This window comes from Leptodactylus fuscus, assembly GCF_031893055.1.
Source record: "Leptodactylus fuscus isolate aLepFus1 chromosome 7 unlocalized genomic scaffold, aLepFus1.hap2 SUPER_7_unloc_1, whole genome shotgun sequence".
NCBI classification, from domain to species: domain Eukaryota; kingdom Metazoa; phylum Chordata; class Amphibia; order Anura; family Leptodactylidae; genus Leptodactylus; species Leptodactylus fuscus.
In genome coordinates, this window is record NW_027439807.1 from 390,091 (window position 1) to 400,264 (window position 10,174).

The 10,174-nt window shown below is 46.9% G+C and overlaps 1 protein-coding gene across 2 annotated transcripts in view; it reads right to left on the reverse strand.

Annotated features, from left to right (window-relative positions):
* CGN (cingulin) overlaps positions 1–9,396 on the reverse strand; it is a 35,845-nt gene extending 26,449 nt beyond the window's left edge. For both annotated transcript variants that reach the window (XM_075261212.1, XM_075261211.1), the window contains exon 1: positions 9,250–9,396. The gene's annotated coding sequence lies outside the window, so the exon portion shown is untranslated. The remainder of the gene's footprint in view (positions 1–9,249) is intronic.
* Positions 9,397–10,174: the final 778 nt, after the last annotated feature.

Consider the following 10,174-nt stretch of genomic DNA (forward strand, 5'->3'; position numbering starts at 1 on the left):
ACTACACAGGGAAAAGATGGGGCCGGACTGTAGACTACAGGCAGTACAGTAATACCTACTACACAGGGAAAAGATGGGGCCGGATTGTAGACTACAGGCAGTACAGTAATACCTACTACACAGGGAAAAGATGGGGCCGGATTGTACACTACAGGCAGTACAGTAATACCTACTACACAGGGAAAAGATGGGGCCGGACTGTAGACTACAGGCAGTACAGTAATACCTACTACACAGGGAAAAGATGGGGCCGGACTGTAGACTACAGGCAGCACAGTAATACCTACTACACAGGGAAAAGATGGGGCCGGACTGTAGACTACAGGCAGCACAGTAATACCTACTACACAGGGAAAAGATGGGGCCGGACTGTAGACTACAGGCAGTACAGTAATACCTACTACACAGGGAAAAGATGGGGCCGGACTGTAGACTACAGGCAGTACAGTAATACCTACTACACAGGGAAAAGATGGGGCCGGACTGTAGACTACAGGCAGTACAGTAATAACTACTACACAGGGAAAAGATGGGGCCGGACTGTAGACTACAGGCAGTACAGTAATACCTACTACACAGGGAAAAGATGGGGCCGGACTGTAGACTACAGGCAGTACAGTAATACCTACTACAAAGAGAAAAGATGGGGCCGGACTGTAGACTACAGGCAGTACAGTAATAACTACTACACAGGGAAAAGATGGGGCCGGACTGTACACTACAGGCAGTACAGTAATACCTACTACACAGGGAAAAGATGGGGCCGGACTGTAGACTACAGGCAGTACAGTAATACCTACTACAAAGAGAAAAGATGGGGCCGGACTGTAGACTACAGGCAGTACAGTAATACCTACTACACAGTGAAAAGATGGGGCCGGACTGTAGACTACAGGCAGTACAGTAATACCTACTACAAAGAGAAAAGATGGGGCCGGACTGTAGACTACAGGCAGTACAGTAATACCTACTACAAAGAGAAAAGATGGGGCCGGGCTATAGACTACAGGCAGTACAGTAATACCTACTACACAGGGAAAAGATGGGGCCGGACTGTAGACTACAGGCAGTACAGTAATACCTACTACAAAGAGAAAAGATGGGGCCGGACTGTAGACTACAGGCAGCACAGTAATACCTACTACACAGGGAAAAGATGGGGCCGGATTGTAGACTACAGGCAGTACAGTAATACCTACTACACAGGGAAAAGATGGGGCCGGACTGTAGACTACAGGCAGTACAGTAATAACTACTACACAGGGAAAAGATGGGGCCGGACTGTAGACTACAGGCAGTACAGTAATACCTACTACACAGGGAAAAGATGGGGCCGGACTGTAGACTACAGGCAGCACAGTAATACCTACTACACAGGCAAAAGATGGGGCCAGACTGTAGACTACAGGCAGCCCAGTAATACCTACTACACAGGGAAAAGATGGGGCCGGACTGTAGACTACAGGCAGTACAGTAATACCTACTACACAGGGAAAAGATGGGGCCGGACTGTAGACTACAGGCAGTACAGTAATACCTACTACAAAGAGAAAAGATGGGGCCGGACTGTACACTACAGGCAGTACAGTAATAACTACTACACAGGGAAAAGATGGGGCCGGACTGTAGACTACAGGCAGTACAGTAATACCTACTACAAAGAGAAAAGATGGGGCCGGACTGTAGACTACAGGCAGTACAGTAATACCTACTACACAGTGAAAAGATGGGGCCGGACTGTAGACTACAGGCAGTACAGTAATACCTACTACAAAGAGAAAAGATGGGGCCGGACTGTAGACTACAGGCAGTACAGTAATACCTACTACAAAGAGAAAAGATGGGGCCGGGCTATAGACTACAGGCAGTACAGTAATACCTACTACACAGGGAAAAGATGGGGCCGGACTGTAGACTACAGGCAGTACAGTAATACCTACTACAAAGAGAAAAGATGGGGCCGGACTGTAGACTACAGGCAGCACAGTAATACCTACTACACAGGGAAAAGATGGGGCCGGATTGTAGACTACAGGCAGTACAGTAATACCTACTACACAGGGAAAAGATGGGGCCGGACTGTAGACTACAGGCAGTACAGTAATACCTACTACAAAGAGAAAAGATGGGGCCGGACTGTAGACTACAGGCAGTACAGTAATACCTACTACAAAGAGAAAAGATGGGGCCGGGCTATAGACTACAGGCAGTACAGTAATACCTACTACACAGGGAAAAGATGGGGCCGGACTGTAGACTACAGGCAGTACAGTAATACCTACTACAAAGAGAAAAGATGGGGCCGGACTGTAGACTACAGGCAGTACAGTAATACCTACTACACAGGGAAAAGATGGGGCCGGACTGTAGACTACAGGCAGTACAGTAATACCTACTACACAGGGAAAAGATGGGGCCGGATTGTAGACTACAGGCAGTACAGTAATACCTACTACACAGGGAAAAGATGGGGCCGGATTGTACACTACAGGCAGTACAGTAATACCTACTACACAGGGAAAAGATGGGGCCGGACTGTAGACTACAGGCAGTACAGTAATACCTACTACACAGGGAAAAGATGGGGCCGGACTGTAGACTACAGGCAGCACAGTAATACCTACTACACAGGGAAAAGATGGGGCCGGACTGTAGACTACAGGCAGCACAGTAATACCTACTACACAGGGAAAAGATGGGGCCGGACTGTAGACTACAGGCAGTACAGTAATACCTACTACACAGGGAAAAGATGGGGCCGGACTGTAGACTACAGGCAGTACAGTAATACCTACTACACAGGGAAAAGATGGGGCCGGACTGTAGACTACAGGCAGTACAGTAATAACTACTACACAGGGAAAAGATGGGGCCGGACTGTAGACTACAGGCAGTACAGTAATACCTACTACACAGGGAAAAGATGGGGCCGGACTGTAGACTACAGGCAGCACAGTAATACCTACTACACAGGCAAAAGATGGGGCCAGACTGTAGACTACAGGCAGCCCAGTAATACCTACTACACAGGGAAAAGATGGGGCCGGACTGTAGACTACAGGCAGTACAGTAATACCTACTACACATGGAAAAGATGGGGCCGGACTGTAGACTACAGGCAGTACAGTAATACCTACTACAAAGAGAAAAGATGGGGCCGGACTGTAGACTACAGGCAGTACAGTAATAACTACTACACAGGGAAAAGATGGGGCCGGACTGTACACTACAGGCAGTACAGTAATACCTACTACACAGGGAAAAGATGGGGCCGGACTGTAGACTACAGGCAGTACAGTAATACCTACTACAAAGAGAAAAGATGGGGCCGGACTGTAGACTACAGGCAGTACAGTAATACCTACTACACAGTGAAAAGATGGGGCCGGACTGTAGACTACAGGCAGTACAGTAATACCTACTACAAAGAGAAAAGATGGGGCCGGACTGTAGACTACAGGCAGTACAGTAATACCTACTACAAAGAGAAAAGATGGGGCCGGGCTATAGACTACAGGCAGTACAGTAATACCTACTACACAGGGAAAAGATGGGGCCGGACTGTAGACTACAGGCAGTACAGTAATACCTACTACAAAGAGAAAAGATGGGGCCGGACTGTAGACTACAGGCAGCACAGTAATACCTACTACACAGGGAAAAGATGGGGCCGGATTGTAGACTACAGGCAGTACAGTAATACCTACTACACAGGGAAAAGATGGGGCCGGACTGTAGACTACAGGCAGTACAGTAATACCTACTACAAAGAGAAAAGATGGGGCCGGACTGTAGACTACAGGCAGTACAGTAATACCTACTACAAAGAGAAAAGATGGGGCCGGACTGTAGACTACAGGCAGCACAGTAATACCTACTACAAAGAGAAAAGATGGGGCCGGATTGTAGACTACAGGCAGTACAGTAATACCTACTACAAAGAGAAAAGATGGGGCCGGACTGTAGACTACAGGCAGCACAGTAATACCTACTACAAAGAGAAAAGATGGGGCCGGATTGTAGACTACAGGCAGTACAGTAATACCTACTACACAGGGAAAAGATGGGGCCGGACTGTAGACTACAGGCAGTACAGTAATACCTACTACACAGGGAAAAGATGGGGCCGGACTGTAGACTACAGGCAGTACAGTAATACCTACTACACAGGGAAAAGATGGGGCCGGACTGTACACTACAGGCAGTACAGTAATACCTACTACACAGGGAAAAGATGGGGCCGGACTGTACACTACAGGCAGTACAGTAACAAGATCCACCATAGAAGCCATGACAGACGGGCACCAGCTACAACTCTGCACTCACGTGTCGGCCCGTCAAACTGAAAAGCCTGTAGCACAGGTTATTGCAATCTATTGCTCTCTGTTATCAGCTATATCAGGAGGGGAGAGGCCGATGTGACTGATCGGCTGCTCCTCTTCAGTCTGATGACATCATAAAGATATGTTTGTTGCCATTACATCATCATTAACGTAAGGTAGGTGGGCAGCAGAGAGGTCAGTGCAGTGACCCCCACATGACATCATCAGGGGTACGTCCAGCTGTAGAGAAGGAGCTATAGTGACCCCTTCAGAACTGCCCAAAACTGTATATACACGCACACACACAATACAGTAGATAATAAAGGTAGTCACTTCATGTCATATAGATCTGCCGCCTGCATATTAAGAAACCCAATAGAAAAGACGACAAATGTCAACAGAGCCAAATCACAGCGTACAGGCCGAAACGTTACAGTATATATGATAATCCTACTAATATTATACATGTGACAGTTTGGATGTTTGCTCCTCAATCACAGAAACCACTGAGCGGATATGGATGAGATTTGCCCCATAGATACTCTGTAACCTGGAGTAACACATCAGCTACTTTGTATCCCGGTAAATGACATGGCTTCACTACTGTTCTGGATTTATGGTCACATACTATATTACACTGCTCCTGCAGCTGCTTATCTCAGGTCCCAGGTCTGTTATCTCTCTATCTAACCCTCAGTCCATTGTGTACAAGCATCTGCATATTATCTGATCTGCTCCAGGCAGTGCTGACACACTGGAGGGTGAATCCCCTTTACTCCACATTGTCAGTTTGCTGATATTAAACATGGCGGGGAAAAAGAAAATCTAATTTGTCACAAACAGCGAGAGCTATGAAGGAGCCGGAAGTCACAGAGTTCTCCTCAAGCGGAGCTGACGGGATCATCGGCACCAACAACACACTCACTATATGGCGTCCCAGCGAGCTGCTGAGATACCGGAACAATCATAGGCATGGTGCGAGGAATGAGTTCAGTGGCAGGCCAGCTTGAGAGCTGCCGAAACACCGGAGCAGGCGAACCATCGACGGCAGCAATATGCTGAATATAGGCGGATCATCAACGCCAACAACACACAGACGAAGTCACGGGCAGAGGCTAGTATCCTATACAGCGTAATATACAGGACAGGTATATAATACTACTACACAGGGCTAGGTGTAATAAACATTAAAGGAGTAGAATGATACACAGGGACAAGTGTATAATAACACGGACAGGTGTAATATACACAGGGACAAGTGTATAATAACACGGACAGGTGTAATATACACAGGGACAAGTGTATAATAACACGGACAGGTGTAATATACACAGGGACAAGTGTATAATAACACGGACAGGTGTAATATACACAGGGACAAGTGTATAATAACACGGACAGGTGTAATATACACAGGGACAAGTGTATAATAACACGGACAGGTGTAATATACACAGGGACAAGTGTATAATAACACGGACAGGTGTAATATACACAGGGACAAGTGTATAATAACACGGACAGGTGTAATATACACAGGGACAAGTGTATAATAACACGGACAGGTGTAATATACAGGACAGGGACAAGTGTATAATAACACGGACAGGTGTAATATACAGGACAGGGACAAGTGTATAATAACACGGACAGGTGTAATATACAGGACAGGGCTAAGTGTATAATAACACGGACAGGTGTAATATACAGGACAGGGCTAAGTGTATAATAACACGGACAGGTGTAATATACAGGACAGGGCTATAATAATACACAGGGACAGGTGTAATATACAGGACAGGGCTATAATAATACACAGGGACAGGTGTAATATACAGGACAGGGCTATAATAATACACAGGGACAGGTGTAATATACAGGACAGGGCTATAATAATACACAGGGACAGGTGTAATATACAGGACAGGGCTATAATAATACACAGGGACAGGTGTAATATACAGGACAGGGCTATAATAATACACAGGGACAGGTGTAATATACAGGACAGGGCTATAATAATACACAGGGACAGGTGTAATATACAGGACAGGGCTATAATAATACACAGGGACAGGTGTAATATACAGGACAGGGCTATAATAATACACAGGGACAGGTGTAATATACAGGACAGGGCTATAATAATACACAGGGACAGGTGTAATATACAGGACAGGGCTATAATAATACACAGGGACAGGTGTAATATACAGGACAGGGCTATAATAATACACAGGGACAGGTGTAATATACAGGACAGGGCTATAATAATACACAGGGACAGGTGTAATATACAGGACAGGGCTATAATAATACACAGGGACAGGTGTAATATACAGGACAGGGCTATAATAATACACAGGGACAGGTGTAATATACAGGACAGGGCTATAATAATACACAGGGACAGGTGTAATATACAGGACAGGGCTATAATAATACACAGGGACAGGTGTAATATACAGGACAGGGCTATAATAATACACAGGGACAGGTGTAATATACAGGACAGGGCTATAATAATACACAGGGACAGGTGTAATATACAGGACAGGGCTATAATAATACACAGGGACAGGTGTAATATACAGGACAGGGCTATAATAATACACAGGGACAGGTGTAATATACAGGACAGGGCTATAATAATACACAGGGACAGGTGTAATATACAGGACAGGGCTATAATAATACACAGGGACAGGTGTAATATACAGGACAGGGCTATAATAATACACAGGGACAGGTGTAATATACAGGACAGGGCTATAATAATACACAGGGACAGGTGTAATATACAGGACAGGGCTATAATAATACACAGGGACAGGTGTAATATACAGGACAGGGCTATAATAATACACAGGGACAGGTGTAATATACAGGACAGGGCTATAATAATACACAGGGACAGGTGTAATATACAGGACAGGGCTATAATAATACACAGGGACAGGTGTAATATACAGGACAGGGCTATAATAATACACAGGGACAGGTGTAATATACAGGACAGGGCTATAATAATACACAGGGACAGGTGTAATATACAGGACAGGGCTATAATAATACACAGGGACAGGTGTAATATACAGGACAGGGCTATAATAATACACAGGGACAGGTGTAATATACAGGACAGGGCTATAATAATACACAGGGACAGGTGTAATATACAGGACAGGGCTATAATAATACACAGGGACAGGTGTAATATACAGGACAGGGCTATAATAATACACAGGGACAGGTGTAATATACAGGACAGGGCTATAATAATACACAGGGACAGGTGTAATATACAGGACAGGGCTATAATAATACACAGGGACAGGTGTAATATACAGGACAGGGCTATAATAATACACAGGGACAGGTGTAATATACAGGACAGGGCTATAATAATACACAGGGACAGGTGTAATATACAGGACAGGGCTATAATAATACACAGGGACAGGTGTAATATACAGGACAGGGCTATAATAATACACAGGGACAGGTGTAATATACAGGACAGGGCTATAATAATACACAGGGACAGGTGTAATATACAGGACAGGGCTATAATAATACACAGGGACAGGTGTAATATACAGGACAGGGCTATAATAATACACAGGGACAGGTGTAATATACAGGACAGGGCTATAATAATACACAGGGACAGGTGTAATATACAGGACAGGGCTATAATAATACACAGGGACAGGTGTAATATACAGGACAGGGCTATAATAATACACAGGGACAGGTGTAATATACAGGACAGGGCTATAATAATACACAGGGACAGGTGTAATATACAGGACAGGGCTATAATAATACACAGGGACAGGTGTAATATACAGGACAGGGCTATAATAATACACAGGGACAGGTGTAATATACAGGACAGGGCTATAATAATGGACAGGTGTAATATACAGGACAGGGCTATAATAATGGACAGGTGTAATATACAGGACAGGGCTATAATAATGGACAGGTGTAATATACAGGACAGGGCTATAATAATGGACAGGTGTAATATACAGGACAGGGCTATAATAATGGACAGGTGTAATATACAGGACAGGGCTATAATAATGGACAGGTGTAATATACAGGACAGGGCTATAATAACGGACAGGTGTAATATACAGGACAGGGCTATAATAACGGACAGGTGTAATATACAGGACAGGGCTATAATAATGGACAGGTGTAATATACAGGACAGGGCTATAATAACGGACAGGTGTAATATACAGGACAGGGCTATAATAACGGACAGGTGTAATATACAGGACAGGGCTATAATAATGGACAGGTGTAATATACAGGACAGGGCTATAATAATGGACAGGTGTAATATACAGGACAGACTATACAACACACATGGCCAGCTGTGATAACCTACATGATATAGTATATAATAAAACATTGACAGGTGTAATATACACAATAGAGTATACAGTATAACACAAATGGTCAGGTGTGAGACCGAAACAGGGGTATACAATAATAACCCACAGGATACAGTGTATAATACACGTGGCTAGGTGTAATATACAGACTACAGTACAATAACACACACTGACAGGCGTAATATACAGGACAGCGTATATAACACACATGGCCAGGTGTGAGATACAGCAGGGGTATACAGTATATAACACACGATACAGTATATAACTGTGACAGGTGTAATATAGAGAGTACAGTATATAACACATATGGCCAGGTGCGGTATACAGCCGGGGTATACAGTATATAGCACACATGGTATACAGTATATAATACAGTGACAGGTGTAATGTACAGTATATAGCACACATGGCCAGGTGCGGTATACAGTATCAGAGCAGGACACTGCGCACGCCCGATCACCGGAGCTGCCCCCAGGCCGGTGCCGTCCCCTCCCCGCCGCTCCCGCTCTCACCTCCGGAGCTCCTGCTTCCACCTTCTCCAACCTGACACTGAGCTGCACCTCCAGCCGCACAGCGCCCCTCCCAGTAACCACGCCCCTCCGAACACCGGTACCAATCACAAGCCACTCTCCTCCGTCCCGACACCCATTCATCCCTGTGATTGGTGAAAGGCAGGAGTAGGCGGGGACAGAAGGTGAGCTCACTCACAACCTGAGGCAGAGCGGGTACGAGTCACGTGACGGGCGCCATGTTTCTGGTTGTCAAGCAACCATGGTTTGGTGACAGATACTTGTCCGTGTCCTCGGGCTGTCAGTGGTGGAGCAGTCACCCTGCCATGTGTGAGGGAGGCCGGGGGACGGCTGCCATGTGTGAGGGAGGCCGGGGGACGGCTGCCATGTGTGAGGGAGGCCGGGGGACGGCTGCCATGTGTGAGGGAGGCCGGGGGATGGCTGCCATGTGTGAGGGAGGCCGGGGGACGGCTGCCATGTGTGAGGGAGGCCGGGGGACGGCTGCCATGTGTGAGGGAGGCCGGGGGATGGCTGCCATGTGTGAGGGAGGCCGGGGGACGGCTGCCATGTGTGAGGGAGGCCGGGGAATGGCTGCCATGTGTGAGGGAGGCCGGGGGACGGCTGCCATGTGTGAGGGAGGCCGGGGGACGGCTGCCATGTGTGAGGGAGGCCGGGGAATGGCTGCCATGTGTGAGGGGGGACGGCTGCCATGTGTGAGGGAGGCCGGGGGACGGCTGCCATGTGTGAGGGAGGCCGGGGGACGGCTGCCATGTGTGAGGGAGGCCGGGGGACGGCTGCCATGTGTGAGGGAGGCCGGGGGACGGCTGCCATGTGTGAGGGAGGCCGGGGGACGGCTGCCATGTGTGAGGGAGGCCGGGGGACGGCTGCCATGTGTGAGGGAGGCCGGGGGACGGCTGCCATGTGTGAG